An 18904-nucleotide genomic window follows, 5' to 3' on the forward strand; every position below is an offset into this window, starting at 1 on the left:
TAAGAAATACAAGGCAGAGCATCACAGTGGTCAATGCAGTTCTGGGTTCATGTCTTAGCTCTGTCTTACAAGCTATGAGGTTTTTTTCAGCCAGACAAAATGGCGAACATGCCAAAGATGGCCAAAGGGGTGATGACATGACGAGAAAGTGGTGAGAAAGAAGACAAGAAAATGGTAACAGCTTAAGTGTAAGCTGCCTCTGGGAAAAAACGTTAAGAGGTCCTTGCGTTGGGTGGAAAGTGGGAACCAGATGACATCTAAGATCTCCTACTTCCACTATGATTCTGTGCCTTCTTAGTGAAATAACATCAGAGCTTTAGAGTCAAATCAACAACAGGGCAGATTCATTAGGGATGAATTTCTTGATCTTAGTCAAATTATGTAGGTTCTTTGAGCCTTTTTTTAAGCCCTGGAATATGGTGATAAAATATCCATCACTCAGAGTGGTGGACAGAATTAATATTTTTTAATTTGGTAAAGTACCTTGTCACAAGTCCAGGCATGTGAGACTCATCCAATGAATATGAATCAATCATTGATGGAAGATGAAAGAAAATGGTGGGTGTTGGCCTAGTGTACTGATGGCTAAAGAGCCAAAATGACTGGACTGAAGTTTCTCGAGGACTGTTGGAGAGCCACGTTCAGTAGCTCTGCCGTCAGCCTTTAGAAAACCAAGTAATAGAAAATATCTCTGTGTTGTCCTGGGAAGATGCCAGGTGGACTTATGTCTGGAAATTCCCCACACCCCAAATAGACCTGGACTTCAACCTGCTATTGAGCCTTTCAGACTTTTTCCAGTTTTGTCCAAAGTTGAATTCCAATCAGGCCACTCATTCACTTGTTCAACAAGCCCTTACTAATCACATACCATGGGCTAAGCTCTGTCAAGCATGGAGGTAAGTGAACATGACCAAGCCCTGACCTTGCTCTGGGGACGGGGTGGAGGAGACAGGCATGCACAGGCTGTCTCACTGTGTTGCATTAAGAGCTGAAATGAAGACATACACAGAATGCAAGGATGGTGTGATGCAAAGCCTGTCGAATTTTGCAAGTGGAGATGAGGATTCTTTCTGGAGGAGCTGTTAAGTAGACTTAGGAGAACCAGGTGAAAGACGTAAGTACCACAGCACAAGAGTAACAGCTGTAAGTACTGTGGGCTCTTTGTCTAGCCAATAAACATTTATTGAAGGCCATCTATGGGGCTGGCCTTGCGGTAAACACTGGGGATACAGTGAGAGCAAGGCAGACACAGAGTCTGCTCTGCACTGTTTCTGGTGGAGGAAGCAGAAATGTAAAGTGTAGTTAAGTAAGTGGATGGATGGATGATATGAGAGGAAGTAAGAAAAGGGAGTTTTCTTGAGTAATGTGAAATCAAAGGAAGTGAAGACAACAAAGCAGGGTGATGTGATGGACAGAGGTGGGAGTGGAGGTGGCACCCCTGGGAGCCATCAGAAAGGCCCCTGTGCCAGTGCCTGTCCTGAAGAAACTGGGCCCATGACCCATGCCAAGCCCCAGGCAGCTGTTTCCGGCATGTACCAAGCCCCCATCCAAAGTAGTTCTTATCCTGCACACAGAGGTTTAGGGGTCTGGAATCAAACACTTGGATCATTGCCTCCAGATATCCAACGAGGCGGCATGTGGGGCTGGGTGAGGGAAGGGGACTGTAGGTCTGGGCACTCACGCACAATGATGCTGTGCTGGGTGCTGACCCTCCTTTTGCTCTCCTAGCCCTGTGGGAGGTGGGGCACTGGTGGTGTCCCCGTGACATGGGGTGCTTCATGAAGGCCTCCTTTGCATTCTCTTTCCCCGCCATTGAATTCCCTGCACCTGGCACACAGCCTGCCACACAGAAATGGGAAATGATAATTGAATGAATGGAGGGAGGGCTGAAAGAATTAATTATGAGAGTGGCCATATTTCTGCTTCTCAGATAGGAAACTGAAGCTCAGAGAGGTTATGTGCCTTGCATAAATCACAGAGCAAGAAATTGGGGAGATAGAGTCAACCCACAATTTATTCATTCACTCATTCATTCATTCAGTCACATTTGTAACAGGCTTTGTTTCTAGCCTTGACCAGGCAGCCAACGGCCACTCTTCTGTCCACTGGTGATATAAATATAGACAAGACCAGTCACTGTTTTTAAGTTGCTCATCAAATGGAGAGACAATTGGGTTGTCAGATTCCAGAGTCCAAATTTCAATTACACTTCCCTCAACATGAAATGAATTTGTGGAATTTACAAGAATAAGAGCACTGGTGCAACGTGAAGGAGACTTTTATCATTTCTGTGTCATGGATGCTTGTTGGGGTGGGTGAGCTTCTTTCCTCTGGAATATTTAAGGCAGGGCTGAACAACCCCAGGTCAGGCTCAGGAGAGGGGTGACCCGCGCTAAGGTAGCATCATGTTGGGTGGGTCATCAAGGCTAGGTCCCTGCCCTCCCCCAGGTCCCAAGGACACAAAGGCAAATCCACCGAGCTGTGCCCTATGTGGTCCCAAGCACTGCGTCCTGGCTCCGCGCAGACCCCTCCTGCATCTGCAGCTCTGCAGAAAGGCCCCCATCCCTTGAACGAGCAGCCAGCGTGCCATCTGGGACCAGTGGAAGATCTTCATCCACGCTGCCACTTCCTCTTGCTTTGGTCCTTTAAGTGGGACCAGCGGAGATTTAATGAGACTCTAAGTGGAGCTTCTCAAAGGTCCCGAGAGAGCTTCTATGGACATCATGTTAGAGGAAAGAGCAAGAGTTAGAAAAGCAATGGGACAAAGCGCCTCCGATTCCTCTGGCCCCACAGCAGTAAGAACACACAGGCGGCAGCCAGCGTCTCCTGTGCAGGATGCCTGCCCATCGTCTGTCACTCTGCAGGTCGACTGCCAGCTGCGGATGAGACTAACTGGGGTCACGACTAGCATCCAGGGAAGGCCAGCTTTTATGGACCGGCGTTGCACACACACGAGCATCAAGTCTCTAAACAAGCTGGCAGATTGGTCCCCACTTCACAGAAGAAACCACAGGCTCAAAGAGGTGGAATAATGCATCCATGGTCACGTAGACAGTGAAGGTCAAAGTCATGGGCCTTTCGCTGCCTCACTCTCCCAGCTTCTTGCTGTGTCTGTAGAAGTCAAATAAAAGATAACTTCAACTGACAGATGAGAAAAATCTCTGGCATTGTCTTCTTAAATGTGCGGTGGGTTAGTCCATGTAGGTAGTGTCCACTGGGTGACGTTTGACCTGTGGACATGGTTGTGTCTTCCAACAGACTTGGCTCATTTGTGGTAAGGAAACTAGTGAACCCCTGGTTATAACTCCAGAACCTAGCGGGAGCCTGGCACACAGCTGAGTCTGGGGTGCAGGCAACATAACCCAGGAGATGATGGTTGCCCAGTGGTTAGCAGGGTCTCTGGGCTAATCCACCTCCCCTTCCCCAGGCCGGTCCCGTGCTTGTAGGGCAGCCCCCACACCACGTCCAAGGTCGCTAAGCTGTCATGTGAAGACCACTCAGAGTTTGTCATTCCAGTTCACCGAGCCACGCCTGCCACGTCATACTACGTTCAGACTGACGTGATAGCCAGAGCCATCCTCTGATGGCTGATTGTGCACTAGCTGTATGTCACTGGGCGGTGAGCGAGACTGGAGAGGGGATTCTTTTGCAGAAAAGTAGGTGACCAGTACCTTCGTGTGGAAACAGTAAATTGACAGTTTCCACCAAGGTGTTGTATCAAGGGAAATGCTGGCTGCAAAACGCCAGAGGCGACGTAGAGTGAAAATGCGACCCTGCGTGGGGTTGGAGAAGGGGGTCACGGCAACAAGCCCTGACACAGAGAGCACCTCCAGCTAAGCCTGCGGGACCCTCTGAGAGTGGGCGTCCCTGCGACAACTCTGTGCAAGACACAGTATTTGCAAGACCCAGAGCGTGGGAGAGGAGCTGGTGGCTGAAAAGATGTTCCTAGGGGCACCCAAGGGTCACACAGTCCTCCTCTGGGTCCTGGGCGTGGAGGGCTTGGTTTAGAAACAGGAGGAATACACTCAGAAACACTCGGGGGCCTGGTGCTGAGGGACTGACGGTGGGTCCGTGGTGGGGACACTGGGGAAGGCTTCTAGAGAAAGGCACTTTGGAGCTGGATTTTGATGAGGGAACAGATGTTTGAAAAGCAGTGGGGGAAGGGGCTTCGAGGCCAGGGTCGCCACGTGAACAAGGCAAGGAGATTTGCTCGGGGAAGCAAGTGTTGTCTCAGCAAACCTTATGAGCACCTGTACACGTGAGAACACGTGTGAGGCTTGGGGAGACACGGAGGGGTGAAGAGGCGACTGGTCCAGCCCTCCCCAACCTCCCTGTCCCCTGGGCCAAGCTGACAGGCTCCTGTCACAGGGCAGATCAAGACCTAAGTCTGGATAGACAGATCAGAATTGGAAGTGGAGTGAAGGGGGAGCTATGAGGTTCTGGAAGCCAGGTTTAACCTCTAGATCAGGGCATCATTCAGAGCTAGTGAACGCTTCTGAGGAAGAGTCAGAAATTCCCTGATTGATGGCAAACAGGCACGTGAAAAGATGCTCAACATCACTAATTATCAGAGAAATAGAAATCAAAACTACAATGAGGTGTCCCCTCGCACCAGTCAGAATGGCCATCATTCAAAAGTCCACAAACGACAAATGCTGGAGAGGCTGTGGAGAAAAGGGAACCCTCCTACTGCTGGTGGAAATGTAATTTGGTGCAACTACTATGGAAAACAGTATGAGATTCCTTAAAAAACCAAAAATAGATTTCCCATTCCTGGGCATATATCTGGAGAAAACTCAAATTCAAAAAGATAATGCACCCCACTGTTTATAGCAGCACTACTTACAATCACCAAGACATGGAAGCACCCAAATGTCCATCAACAAATGACAGATAAAGAAGATGTGGTATATATATTCAGTGAAATACTACCCAGCCATAAAAGAGAATGAAATTTTGCCGTCTGCAGCAACATGGGTGGACATAGAGATATTCATACGAAGTGAAGTAAGTCAGATAGAGAAAGACAAACATCACATGACATCACCGGTATGTGGAATCTAAAAAAATGAGACAAATGAACTTATTTACAAAGCAGAAACAGACTCGCAGACCTAGAAAACAAACTTGTGGTTACCAAAGGGAAGGCGGTGGGGAGGGATAAATTAGGAGTTTGGGATTAACAAATACAAACTACTGTAAATAAAATAGATAAACAACAAGGTCCTACAGTACAGCACAGGGAACTATATTCAGTATCCTGTGATAACCTATAACAAAAAAGAATATGAAAAAAGAATACATACACATGTATCACCGAATCACGATGCTATACACCAGAAACTAACGCAACATTGTAAATCAACTCTGCTTTAATCAAATATTAAGAAAGAGAAATTCCCTGATTTAAAACAGAAGCAAAGAGACAAAAACATGCAGTAGCTTCTCAGCAAAGGCACAGGGGAGAAGAGGTGTCGGGCGTCGATGTGTGCAGTGCCCTTCGCTATCCTCCTGGAGTGGCCCAGACACCACACCCCCTCTTTCTCCCTCCCCGGGAGGACGCCCGGCAGGGGCAGCCGCCGGGCACCCTGGGACCCTCAGCAGAACCCACACAACGTCGCGTGTTGGCATTCCGGAGATCAGATGGGCTCTTCTGGAGAAGCTCACTCCACACGCTGTCGTTAACGTCCACGTGGAATTAAGGGAGCTTGGGGGAAGAGCAACGTGTCCGTAGGGCACTTAGGGGGAGGACAACGTGTCCGTAGGGCACTTGGGGGGAGGACAACGTGTCCGTAGGGCACTTGGGGGAAGGACAACGTGTCCGCAGGGCACTTGGGGGGAGGATTATCAGGTTTCAGTCAAACGCTGTCTCCTCACCCGTTAGTGATTTTCTTCTCTGTTTAAAGATGGAGATTAAAACTGAACGAGGGGAACAGACCCCGAGCTGCCCTTCTCTCTCCAAGGCTGGGAGGACTGGAGCCGCTTGGGGGTGCCCAGATCACAGCAGAGGGTGGGGAGAGGGAGAGAGGGCTTGCTCATCTTCCAGTGAAGCACCAAATGCCATTGGTTCTGTGTCCCTCCTTTCTTGCTATTTTTGGGCCATCTTAGCATCCAAATTGAAGCCATCTTGAAGCCTCTCCCTCTCTGAGCTCTGGACCTACAACTTGCCCTCTTCTCTTCTGGAAGCTTCCCAGCTCCTCACGCCTGCAGCTCCAAATCGGCCGCTCTCACCTCCTTCGATTTCTGCCCCCTGTGGTTTGGGTACCTCCACCCACCCCCAGTTGCTCAAGACAGAAAGTAGGGCCACCACTCCCTCTCCTGCATTCCCAGCCTCCTAAAGATGTTCTCTCAAGTTTTCTCAATTCCTTTTCTGCAACACTACAATTTCTACTCACCCTCAAGGTCACCTTGCATCCAGAGGACCCAGTCCCAGTTCCTTAGCAAAACTTAGACTGCCTTCCCGATCTGGACCTGGCCTCTCTCTATGTCCTCGCGTCTTTCTATTCCAGCCACACCGAAGAGCTTAGACTGTACACCAGGCGACTTCACACTTTCCACCCCCTTGATCTGTGTGTGTCTTTCCTGACTCATAGGAGGCTCCAGCTCCTCCAGAAAGTGTTTGCTGATTTGCCTGAGGCTGGCTTGGGTACCATTTCCATCATGGTTACTGCCCCCGGCCCAGTGCTCTACACTTTGGCACTTGTCCATCTTCCATGAGTATTATTGTGTTTCTCTGTGACCCACTGGACTGCAGGCTTCTGGGCTCAGCCTCGCTCTACCCTGCACCAACTTCAGTCCACGCAGCGGCCGGCACTCACAAAGTCGGGTCCAAAGAATGCATAGCTAATTTTCTCTCTCTGGAGAACACAGCTGCCCTCATAGCTCAAGAATTTCTCCCTAAACGGTCTCAGAACTGGAGGCAAACATCTCCCACCTGCACCCACTTCACAGGTATGGAAACTGAGGCCCCAGCAGGGAAAAGCTCTTGTGCCTTGCTGGGACTGGACTGGGATCCCAACATGGGTCCTGGTTGCCTCTGCTGGTGGCAGATCTTCTCTTTCTCACTCTCCTCTCTGCCGATCCTGACCTCTGGGCCAACCTGAAGAAGCCCTCATCCCCTCTTCCCCGAGTGTACCCTGAACTGACTTCAGTTCACCAAGAATCGATGTCAGGTAGGGGCAGGAACTTGCTTTGTCGGGCTTCAAACTACAGCCAGAGAATACATCCCAGCTTCCTGAGACCCTCGCCACCAGTGACTTCTCGAGCCAAGACATTAATCAGAGCCTGGCTAACCTCTGAACCCCCACTCAGCAGGTCCTTGCCAAATTCCAATTCTGTGATGTGTTTAGACCCATCCTCAACTCATTTGCTAGACTATAGACCCCTGGGGGTCTCATTCATCCACCTGCCACCCCCTCTATCTTGAGTCAAAAGCCAGGCACACAGTAGGTACTCAAGAAACAGTCGTTGATAACAAACTCCTGATTTATCTCACCCACACCTTTCCCCTTTGGTAACTATAGTTTGTTTCTAGGTCCGTGAGTCTAATTCTGGTTTGCATATAAAATTTGTATGTTTTTTAGATTCTCATATAAGTGATATCATTGGGATTAACAGACACACCCTACTATATATAAAACAGACAAGCCACAACGACCTACTGCAGAGCACAGGGAACTATACTGAATACCTTGTAATAATCCATAATGGAAAAGAATCTGAATATATATATGTGTGTATAAATATATATATATATATATAACTGAATCGCTTTGCTGTACATCTGAAACTAACATTGTAAATCAACTACACATCAATAAAAAACTAGATTTTAAAAAAAGGAAACAGGAGTTGAAAGAATTTAGTTCTCCTGACTCTCAGAACAAAGCATCTCCATAGTCCCAGGCAGGTTAAAGCCCAGGCCAGCGGGAAGCAGAGCCAGCTATGTGGCGTTCACGCACCTGACACTGGCCTATGTCTTATATCACTGCCTCGTTTAATGCTCAGCACCGTCACAGGAAATGGTCACTGTTACTGTTCCCATTTTAGAGATGAGGAGACTGAGGCTGTGTAACCTGCCTAAGACCACCTAGCCATGAACTGAAGCCTAGGTCCACTCGACCCTGGAGCCCGAAACCCTTTTAGCATAATACATCTGGTTGTGCTCACCCTCCCCATGACGTGTCATTCTCCAGGCGTGTGCTAGAGGAATGAAGCCACCTTGTCTTCAACGCCATCAGCTTATTTCTCTCAATTAGTGATAAAATCCTGGAAGGCAAGAAAGAGACATGCCTGAAGCCAATGTCAGGACCAACCAAGGTGACCAGCCAGGACGATGACCCAAGACCCAATTGGATGGCATCTAATTAAGACAAGTTATTTTTCTTTTATCCTTTTTTTCCCCTTTTGTCGTATCTGCACTATTGGCGTGTGCTATCTAAAGAAAAAACAGTTAATTGGTTTATTTAGCCAACTATAGATGTATTCAGTATTATTCTCATCGTTTGAATTAAATTGAATAGTTTATTTACCCCCATGCATTTCATTCAGTTCATTTAATTTAATTTCATAGTTATAATATGGGGAACAAACTAACTAGATTTCTCCCTTTGGGATGGAAATGGGCAAATATCTTGGTTCTGAATTAACAAGCAGCAAAGCTGATATTTATAATAAATCATCCATTGTTAGCCACCCCGATAATTATTCCGTGAATGGTCTAAAACAGACATGGGCATGGAATAGACATATTGTTGGCTTTTACTGCAGTTTCCTTCTTGTGTTAATGAACAATCAAAACTGAAAACTCAGAGATGACTCCAGAGCAAATCGGTTTGTTTTACAGGCAGGAATTGAGCACCTACTATGTGCCCAGCCCCATGAAATGGTGTCACGTGGGTCAGCCATCCCACCAGCCCCTGCTGAAACATGTCTGCATCTTCCATCTCCCACAGGAAGATGCCCAAGCCCTTTAGCAAGGTGCCCGTGACCTGGTCCCCTTGCTTCCCACCCTCAACTTGGGCCCACCTTTGCTCCTTGCACCCCACTTGCCCCCCAAATTTGCTAACAGTATTAGTGATGCTAAGCTATTTGCACCTGTGTAACACGCCAAGGTGCACTGGGACTGCGGATCTTTGCTTCCCTTATCCTCTCCCTGGTGAATTGTGATTCATCCTTCAAAATTTAGTTTAGTTTACTCTAAGCAGCCTGCCCTAAAATGTCACTGGTACAATCTAGACCACCCTCCTTCATCCTTTAATTAGGCAAGCTTTACATCCTAATGCAAGTGGTCTCATCACCTACTGTAGGAGCGTGGCTTTTGCCATCCCAGGATCAGGGAGGGAATCCATCTGTACCTCCTCCTTTCTCATCTGAAACCCCCACATCCCCAAAATGGGCTGATAATGATACGTTCCTTGTACAGTAGTTTGATTTGAGGATTAAATGAGGTTACCGTGTAAAGGATTAAATGACAACGTATGTAATAGTAAGCCTCTAATAAATATTAATCATCATTATGTGTTTATATATCACACTTTCTACCAGACTGTGAGCTGGTGAAGAACGAAGACTTTGTTTTCACAATTCCCCGTGAATAGCACAGTGCTCCGAACAGAACTGTTTTCTCCAATGAATGCAGATCTCATTACCGATGATTTGTTAGAGAATTTCAGGTGGCAATTAAGATTCATCCAGGCAATGAAAAAGGAGAGAAGAAAGGGGACCAGAGCTTTGTGATTTGAGGGGCACCCAAAATTGCAAACAAAAGGTCCCTGCTGTTTGGTAGAATCTGGAACCTCCCATGGAGGTCGAGGCCGGATATTAGGAAACGGGCTAACTTTAGAAGCAGGCAGAGAGCCTGCCACCCCAAACTTGCATCAGTTGGGAAGCTTCTGAGCAGGCACACGTTCCCCTTGAAAAAGATGCACACCTTCCGTCCTTCTTCCTCTAACAAGAATAAGCCTCTGAGCCGTCCTTTGGGGACAAAAGAGCAGAATTCTAAGAACGAGTGTAGATTATTTTTTTTTTTCCTGGACGAGAGGAACAGATTCAGAAAGAAAAGACACTCAAAGCTGACTGATCCTCGTCTGGCTCTCAGCTCTGTCTGTTAAGAGGTGTGTCATCTGGGGCTGCAAACCAGCCCCTGGGGTTAATGATCCCTCAACGGGAGTGTGACGCAGGGGAGGGTCCAGGAGAAAGTCAGGAGGAAGTCAAGTGGTCACAGGAGGAGTCACTCCCCACAGCAGCCCTGCGATACCTCGTCTCCAGGCACTGCACTTAGAGCTGCGTATCAATTAGTCCCAGGCCTTAAAGCCGAATGCAATTAATTCTCTAACGTGCCGCTGCCCCTGCTGCATTCCAGGGAAGCCACATCATGAGATTGGGGTACGGTGAAGGAGTTCTGACAAAGGGAAGGCAGAGCTGAGTCAACGCTCCTCATGTCCCTCATGTCAGAGTCTGGTCCAGGACTCCTGAGCCAAGTGAACACCTGGATGTCCCGCCACAAGCTCTGCAGGGGGAAACACACAGGGATCCCAAGTGGTGGCCCCTCACTCCAGGGGGATGTGCACAGAGACAGAAGGAAAGACAGACAGGAAAGGACAGACAAAGCCCGGGAGTGGGCCTCTCCTCGAAGCCTCATCCGACTACCTTTGCCTACATCCTATTGGCCAAGATGGTGGGAAATATGATTTTATATTATTTTTATTCTGGTGAAATAGACATAACATAAAATTTACCATTTTGATCATTTATAAGCATACAATTCAATGGCATTAAGTACCTTCACCATGTTGTGCCACCATCACCAGCATCCATCTGCAGGACTTTAACATCATCCCAAACAAAAAACACTGCCCCCATTTAACACTAACCTCCATGTCCTCCACCCCTCAGCCCCTGGAAACCACTGCTCTATTCTCTGTCTCTACAAATGCGCCTATTCTTGGTGGCTCATTTGAGTGGAATCCTATATATTTGTCATTTTATGTCTGGTTTATTTCACTCAGCATAGTGTCCTTAAGGATCATCCATGTTTTATCATGTGTCAGAATGTCATCCTTTTTAAAGGCTGAATAATATTCCATCCTAGAGATAGACTATTATTTCATTTTGTTTACCCATTCATCTGTTGATGGATATTTGGTTGTTTCCACATTCAGCTGTTGTGAATAAGGCTGCTATGAACACTGATGGACAAGATTGTACATCATGTCAACACTGATCTGCACAACACTGAACTTGAAAATGAACACTGAACATGTACAAGGCTGATCTGTCCAAGAACCTTCCTTCAGTTCTTCTGGGTACAGACCCGGAAGTGGAATTGCTGTGTCTTATGGTGAGTCTACATTTACCTTGTTGAGTAACTGACATTCTGTTTTCCACAGAGGCTGTACCATTTCACATTCCCACCAACAATGCTCAAGGATTCCAATTTCCCCACATCTTCACCAACACTTCTTCTTTTCTGTTTTGGGGGAAATATTATTGCTAAGTTAGGTGTTTTCTCCTTCCAACAATGTAGGGGTTCTACTAGGAAGGTATGGGGATTGGATCTTGGGAGGAAAGAAAATTCTTGTTTTTTTTTTTCCTCCTAGCACCTAATAATATAACTCCCAAGTTACAAAAACAAAAAGCTCAATTGCACTTCCAGGGGGAAAAGGATAAATCCCTGACCCAAATCAGCTTCTCTAACATATCTAAAGAAAGCAATGATTAAACAGATGTAGGACAAGTGAAATATACAGCAGAGCTGAATATCGCTGTCGAACTGCTGATGTCCAGCACACCTATGTACAGGTATGGTATTACTGACAGAAATCCTGACAGATGCGGAAAATGTGTACACCCAGCAGACAGGAAACACCAATCTTTTACGTTTGGTACACACGGACATTTATAAGAATTGATCATGTACTAAATCTAATCCTCTCCTCTCCTCCCAAAATAGGTATCATGCAAACCACAGCCACAGCACAATTAGGGACCAGCAGCAAAAAGATAGCCAAGGAGCAGGGTTTGGAAATCCCGTGTCTGCAGGCACAGGGCCGGGATGGAGCGGAGCTGGGACTCAAAGGCAGGGGCCCCCGCCACCCACACCCTCCTTGCATCTAAAAATTCTAGCTGGGTGAATCTTTATCCTGTGGATTAGAAAGTAGAATTTCAAGGCTCTTCACTTGTCCCTATGGATCGTGGTGCAGGACCCACGTTCTCTGTGAGCTGCGCTGAGGTCGTCCCAGCTGAACACCTGGTGGGGACGGTGCTCAGAGCAAAAACGCGTCTCTCCCTCTCCACCTGCCTTCCCACCGGCGCCTTGCTCGCTCCCAAATTTCTTTCTTTCTGGAGAATGAAGTTTCTATGACTTTGCAGCCCAGTGACGACTTTGAGCAGGTGGCCAAATCCAGACCATCAGGCTGTTTCTGTTAGGCCTGTAGAGCAAAAACGGTTTTCACATTTTTAAGAGTGCCACTACGAATGAGCCCTTTTCTCATCAAGTAGCATCTTCTCTGTCCTCTTTTTCCCCTTTAATTCCTTTTTTTCCAGGTGTTAATACAGATCTACCGGCTTTCTTTAGCTGAGAGTTTTGCCTGGATGTCTTTCTCCATCTTTTAGTCTTCGGAGCTATTTGTTTAGTCGGATCTCTTGTAAAACGCATTTTGTCCTATTTTGGTGGGTCCATTTTCGGTGAGTTTTAATTTGTTCTGCATTGAAATTACTCAAGTTTGGGGCTGATTTCTGCCTTTGTTATACTTTCTATGATGCTCCTTGTTTGCTTTCTTATTTTTCCCCCTCTCTCTCTTTATTGATGGAGGTTTTTTTTTTTAATTGAAATGTAGTCAGTTTACAATGTTGTGTCGATTTCTGGCGCCCAGCACCACGTTTCAGTCATACATGGACACACGTACATTCATTTTCCTATTCTTCTACATTATGGGTCCCTGCAAGATGCTGAATACAGTTCCTGTGCCACACAGTATACACTTGCTGTTTATCTATTTTATATACAGTAGTTTGTATCTGCTAATCCCAACTCTTAATTTATTCCTACCCCCTTCCCCCACCTGGTAACCATCAGTTTGTTTTCTTTGCCTGTGAGTGTGTTTCCATTTTGTAAATAAGCTCATCTGTGTCTCCTTTTTAGATTCCACATGTAAGTGATGATGGAGGCCTCTTTAATGCTTTTGTTTGTTTGTTTTACTCCTACTAATTTAGCAGTTTTACATTCTTTTTATTCTTTAATGTCTCAAAAATTTCAGTGTACATATTAATTTTTTTTCTGAAAAATACAAATATCATCATCATCTCCACTGTCCTAAGCAAGACAGTCTGCATAGATTGTTTGCTTTTTTCCCCAAAACCCCTGACCCCGTTACATTGTTGTCTGAAATGTAGTTTCAGCTTGTTTCTACACATCTTAAATGTTAAAAAGAACTATTATTATGCTCTGATTGTTAGCTAATAGTGTTTATTTAGATTTCTTATAATATTCATCAATGAGATTGTTTGCTCTCATGTCTTGCAGCCAATTCCTTTTTCCTGGGTGCCTATTTTTTCTTGCTAAAGAAGGGTGGGCAAATCTTTTCTATAAAAGACCAGATCGTAAATATTTGGGGCTTTAGAAGCCATATGGTCTCTGTTGCAACTGTTCAACTCGGCCTCTGTAGCTTGAAAGCAGCCGCAGACACCATGGTTGTGCTCCAGGAGGTGTTATTTATGGACACTGAAACTTGCACTCCATATCATTCGCATGTGTGACAAAATCTTATTGTTCTTCCAATTTCTTTTCAATCATCTGAAAGTATAAAATCCATTCTTAGCCCACAGACCATACAAAACCAGGTGGTGGGCTGGATTTGGCCATGCTGGGTTGACCCCCACTCTAGGACATCTTGTTCTGCCAGAGAGGATCTGGGATCAGCTTCCAGTCTGTGTATACCATTACATCTCTTTCTTTTCTATTATCCTCACCTTGAAAACTACATGGAAGGAGTAAAGTATCCATCACAGAAAGCTCTTTGCTTTTTGAATATATTACTGGATCATAACTCTGGCATCCAGTCCTGCTGCTAAGAAAGCTGAGGTCAATGTGGTGTCCACCCTTTTGTTGGAAATCTACTTTTTTTTTTTATTTCTTCTGCTATCTTGTAAGGTTTTCTCTTTATCTGCTGTGTTTAGAGGTTTTTCTAGGGGACGTCAGTCAGCTATTGGAGTGTCCGTGCAGCGCATCCTCTGCACTCCGCACACGCGTCCTGGGCTCCGTCCCGCCCAGTCTCTCCTCCTAGAACTCCTACTGGACAGATGCTGTGGCTTCTGGACAGCTCATCTCTGGCTCTTAACTCTTCTAGCTTGTTCTCTCTCTGTCCTATTATGACGTTGGATGTTTCCTTTGTTAAGCGCATCTTCTAAGGTACTTTTTATTTTCAAAAAATATATTCTTATATTTGGAAGTGATCACTGCCTTTTCTGTCCTAACCCTCCGTTATAATTTCAAAGTGCTTTTTCCTCCATAGCCTTCTTTCCTTCTCTCATGGCTGGACTTATCTCAGGACAGTCTTTGGTGGCTCCAGACCTTGCCACAGGCAAAAGGCACTGCTCAGGTCCCTAGCGAGGGCTCAAGCTACCCACGCCTGGGTAGACAGGCAGCAGTGCAGACTCCAGACACGAGGGTCAGGTAGCAGATCTCCAGCCCTCACTGCAGATTTATGGGTGAAGTGCAGTCCTCAGCCACACCCAGACCTCAGTTGTGGCCCCAGCCCTTCTAGGACTCAAAGCCGTGACCCAGCCTCACATCTGTGGCTGGACTCTTCCCAGCACCTCCTTGGGCCTCAGGGATTCCGACCACGCCAAGCACCACAAGTGACCTCTTTTCGGGAAATATTCCATGTCTGGTATCGGACCCCCCCGTGCTTGCCTCAGAGGACTGCTGTGTGTGCAGCACGCTGTCCTAGTACTTTCTCTGTCTTCCCCTTGTGTTCACAGAAGTAAGGGAAGGTGACAGTGTTTATTCTGTGTACATCTTCAACTGAAATTCTCATTGCTCCGTGAATATAATGGAGAAATCATAGCCATCTCTCAGGGTTGTTTTAAAACCGAGAAAGATAAACGCTTTGGAAACCATAAGGTGTCTAAACTATGTCCTTATTTATTCTCTCTCAGCGTTGTAGCAAAATGCGGATTCAGTGTCAACAAGAGAAGCGCAGATTAATCAGGGGTGGCGCTGATTTCTGTGGTTACCAGTGCCCTGATGGAAGGGCTCTAGGGTGAAATTACTTTGGGAAAACCAGCGAATTATGGCACCTCCTTGGAGATTCCAAATACACATCCATGCATCTCAGGCTTTGAGAATCCCTGCTGTAAGGACATCGATGTAACTTTGTTTAATCTCATACTTCCAAAACGCACTGATCATGGAAGTCTGTTTACCGTAGTGACGAAGATGTACCAGAATGAGTGAGTCAGGGCACACATTGAGGAATCTCGATTTTGTAAAAAGACTGAATTTCCTTAGAGTCCTAAATGAGGGTTTACTAATGTCAGGGAACAGAATAAGCAAGAAACTTTACTCTAAGACAGTACCAAGACATCACAGGAAGTAATATATTAAAACAATTGCCACCCAAATTTCTTACTTAAGAATGTATCATACATAAATAAGAATTTGCATCATATCTCAGAATTTCCTGAAAGACCAATAAATGGAAGGCCTGCTTAATTTTGGACTATTTAATGAGACTGGGGCCCTGTAAGTAGAATGGGCTCGTAGCATAGATACGAATTTGAATGTTAATTTCAACATCACTTAGCCTCAGTGTTGTTGTCTGTGAAATGGGAATGGTATCAACCACAATGGCATGCTATAAACATCCAACACACAGGGATCCCTGAATAAGTACATATTCTCTTCCACAACCACCACCCCAGTGGTGAAGAGGACACTGAATGAAAACCACATGTACCATTTTGCCAAGTTGTAACTATTAGCAGTGAAAGAAACTGTCTTGTTTTCTAAACCCATATTACGTCTTAAATATTAGACAGCTGATAGAGTATGGGAATTTCTGAGCTGGAAGAGGTCTGATAAGTCATTTAATTAAAGCCTCTCAATTTTTAGCAAAAGAGACTGAGGTTCAGAGACAACCCATGACTTGCCCGAGGTTAGTGGCAGGTGTCTCACGGGCTCTCTGCTCCGTGATCTTCCAGGACCCTACGGTGCCTCTCTATCAGCAAGACAAAGGCTGAACCAAGTTCAGGCAAGAAACCCAGGGTTCTAAAGAGGGGAACATTTCAGAACTTTTTATTTTTATTACCTTGAGCAGATCTTACAACACAGAAGGGATGGATCATATTTTACTTTCATGTAAGGCATGTTCCTCCTGATTTCTCCAAGCAAACAAGATTGCTGCAGATTCCAAATGGCCAGCAGAGAGGGTGAATTTTTGCCCCACATCAATCACGGCTGCCTCTTCACTAGCGTCTTGTCTGGAAGACTGAGCCAGGGGTTGTCCCTCTGGTTCCGAGGGGGGATGTGTGCTTGCCTTGTGTTTCTGTCACCTGGAAGGCACCCACCAAAGCCATGTGTGCCTGCGAGATGCCTCTGTGTATTTTTAGAAAGTTTTTAAGAGGGAGACAGCCAAAATATTTTTACTGCACAGCAGGCACTGTGTCATGCTGCAGTGTTGGAAAGAGAGAGAAGAAAAAAGAAAGAAAGGGAGGCGGAGATTTAAGACTGGCTCACAGACTGAAATGGTTAATGCCTTCGAGGGCCTGGAGCACAGGCCCGCTGAGCGGGGAGCGCTCCAGTCGCAGCCTCCCTCTCTCCAAATGCCCCCGCACAGATTCCAGGAATCACACAAGGCTCATCCCCCCCGCCCCCCGCCTTATGCCTCCTCGGCGTGAACCTCGACCTTCAGGTAGGACTCGAAGGCAGGAGGATACGGAGATGCAGCGTGTGTCAGCCAAGGCGGAGTGAGCGCAAAGCCCCGTGGGTGGCCTGTCACATGGGAGATCACAAGGAATGAGGCAGAAAAGGACACTGGGGTCGCCCAGGGGACAGCCCTCCAAGCAGGCACTGGGGTATCTGCGCTGTCCCGTGGACAGAAGCGTTATGAAACAATCTCACACTTAGAATTGTGCTTCGCAGCTTGAAAGGCATTTACGCACCTCACTGTCATCGGGCCCCCAAAGAATCCGTGGGTTGGCACGACCACTCACCCATTGTGCAGATGAGGAAACTGAGGCTGTGGAGGGGGACACAACGCATCCAAATGGGGTTGGGGCTTGAATCTAGATTTTCTCAGACCACCTCCAGGCAGGGTGTTTTAAAGCTCTTTGAGCAGGGTTGGGACACTACGGGTTGAGTTGTGTCAGGGAGGGGTCCTTGGAGCTAGAGGAAGACAGATAAGTCGCAAAGCAGGGAAGGTCCCTGAGCAAGCGTCAGCAGGCGGTGCCCGTAAAGGGCCAGATCGTAAACGGTTCGGGCTTTGTGGTCCTTGTAGCATTTCCTTCTTTGTTTTTATTATTTGTTTGGTTGGTTGGTTTTTACAACCCTTTAAAAGATATAAAATTATTCTTAGCTTGAGGGCCATAAAAATAGGCCTAGGGCTGGATATGGTCACTGGCTGTAGTTTGCTGACTCCTGGAATGAGACTCGAGGAAGAGGACCATTCGGAAGGCTGCCAAATTAGCCCAGTGAGGAGGCCAAAGTCTGAGTCCCGGTCCACGGCTAGTGCATCACAGGAAGAAAGCCTGATGATTCTAAGTCTCTGAATTTCCTCCTTTGGAGAATGGCTGTGTGTCCTGTCAGTCTTGGAAAAAGTATAAAATAAGATAAAAGTTCACTAAGAGTCCTTTACTCGAGCAAGAAGTGTTACCACCTGGTTCAGCGGTGACAGTAATACGATTTAAAATCTGAGAGGAGGGGTGACAGAGCAGAGCTGGCCTTTTTGGACGCTGAAGATTGATGAGCATCTGGCAGAGAAGGTGGGAGGAGAGTGGTTACCATGCCTGGGAGCCTCCCTGCGTCCAGCTCCTCATGGATTCCAGTCCCCTTCCAGGTGAGCATTCTGTCTTTTTTTTTTTTTTCCACAGAAGAGCAATCTGAATTCCCGAGATGTTAAAGAAATGTCTCCAGGGTCACGTAATCACCCAGCGATGTCTGACTTGACAACCCCTGCTCTTTGCGCTACCCCCAGATTTCAGCAGCTGTTCCAAAGAACAGTGAAAGAGATGGCACAGACAGAAATATCCTTGAAGGAAGTCAGATCTCATGGATAAACACTGGCCCTCTCCATTCGCCCCTTCCATCCCCATAACTTTGGGTAACGGGGTTTTTATTGTCATCGAGGCTTACGGATGTGTCAGAAGAGTGCTGGAGCAGAGTAATCTATGTGGCAGACCCCCCGGGATAGGAAATAGGAAGTCTGCTCATGCTGACAGTTCTAGAAAATTCTCCACTTTTTGTGAAATATGTGCTTGTCAAGTGGTCATGAGACAGCTGGAAATCTGAGCCGCGCAGTTAGAGCTGAGAACCTGAGGAGGGAGAAGCTTCTCAGGGCATCTGGGAGTTTGTGCCTCGGCTGGGAACGCCCCACCCAGCGGCCCAGCCTCTCTGCCCAACTGGGCTGAAAGTAGGGAGACCCTCCTGTTCCATGGGCCACAGACTCACGGCGACCATTCTCCAACTCTGCTGTGCTTAAGAATCACCAGTGGAGCTTATTAAAAATAGACAATGCCTAGGAATTCTGATTAAGTCTGGAGACACCTAGGAATTTGCATTTTCACATATTTATTGCAAGCCACATATAAAGAAATCTTGGCCCTGGGCTCCATTGCATCCTGGAATTGACTGAACAATTACAAGTGCCCAGGAGCTTATAAAGAAGAGCCCAAGGTGGCATAGGGC

General features: G+C 46.7%; 1 long non-coding RNA gene across 2 annotated transcripts in view; it reads right to left on the reverse strand.

The window, feature by feature from the left end:
* The window catches only part of LOC140697195 (uncharacterized), a 38031-nt gene that overhangs the window by 852 nt on the left and 18275 nt on the right, over positions 1-18904 (reverse strand). The window contains exons 4-5 of one of the 2 annotated variants that reach the window (XR_012074044.1): positions 11358-11470; positions 8170-8268 (exon numbers count right to left, since the gene is read on the reverse strand). This is a non-coding gene — a long non-coding RNA (uncharacterized lncRNA). The remainder of the gene's footprint in view (positions 1-8169; positions 8269-11357; positions 11471-18904) is intronic. The other variant, XR_012074043.1, reaches the window with a different exon arrangement.

This window comes from Vicugna pacos, chromosome 6, assembly GCF_048564905.1.
Source record: "Vicugna pacos chromosome 6, VicPac4, whole genome shotgun sequence".
Classification (NCBI taxonomy): Eukaryota; Metazoa; Chordata; class Mammalia; order Artiodactyla; family Camelidae; genus Vicugna; species Vicugna pacos.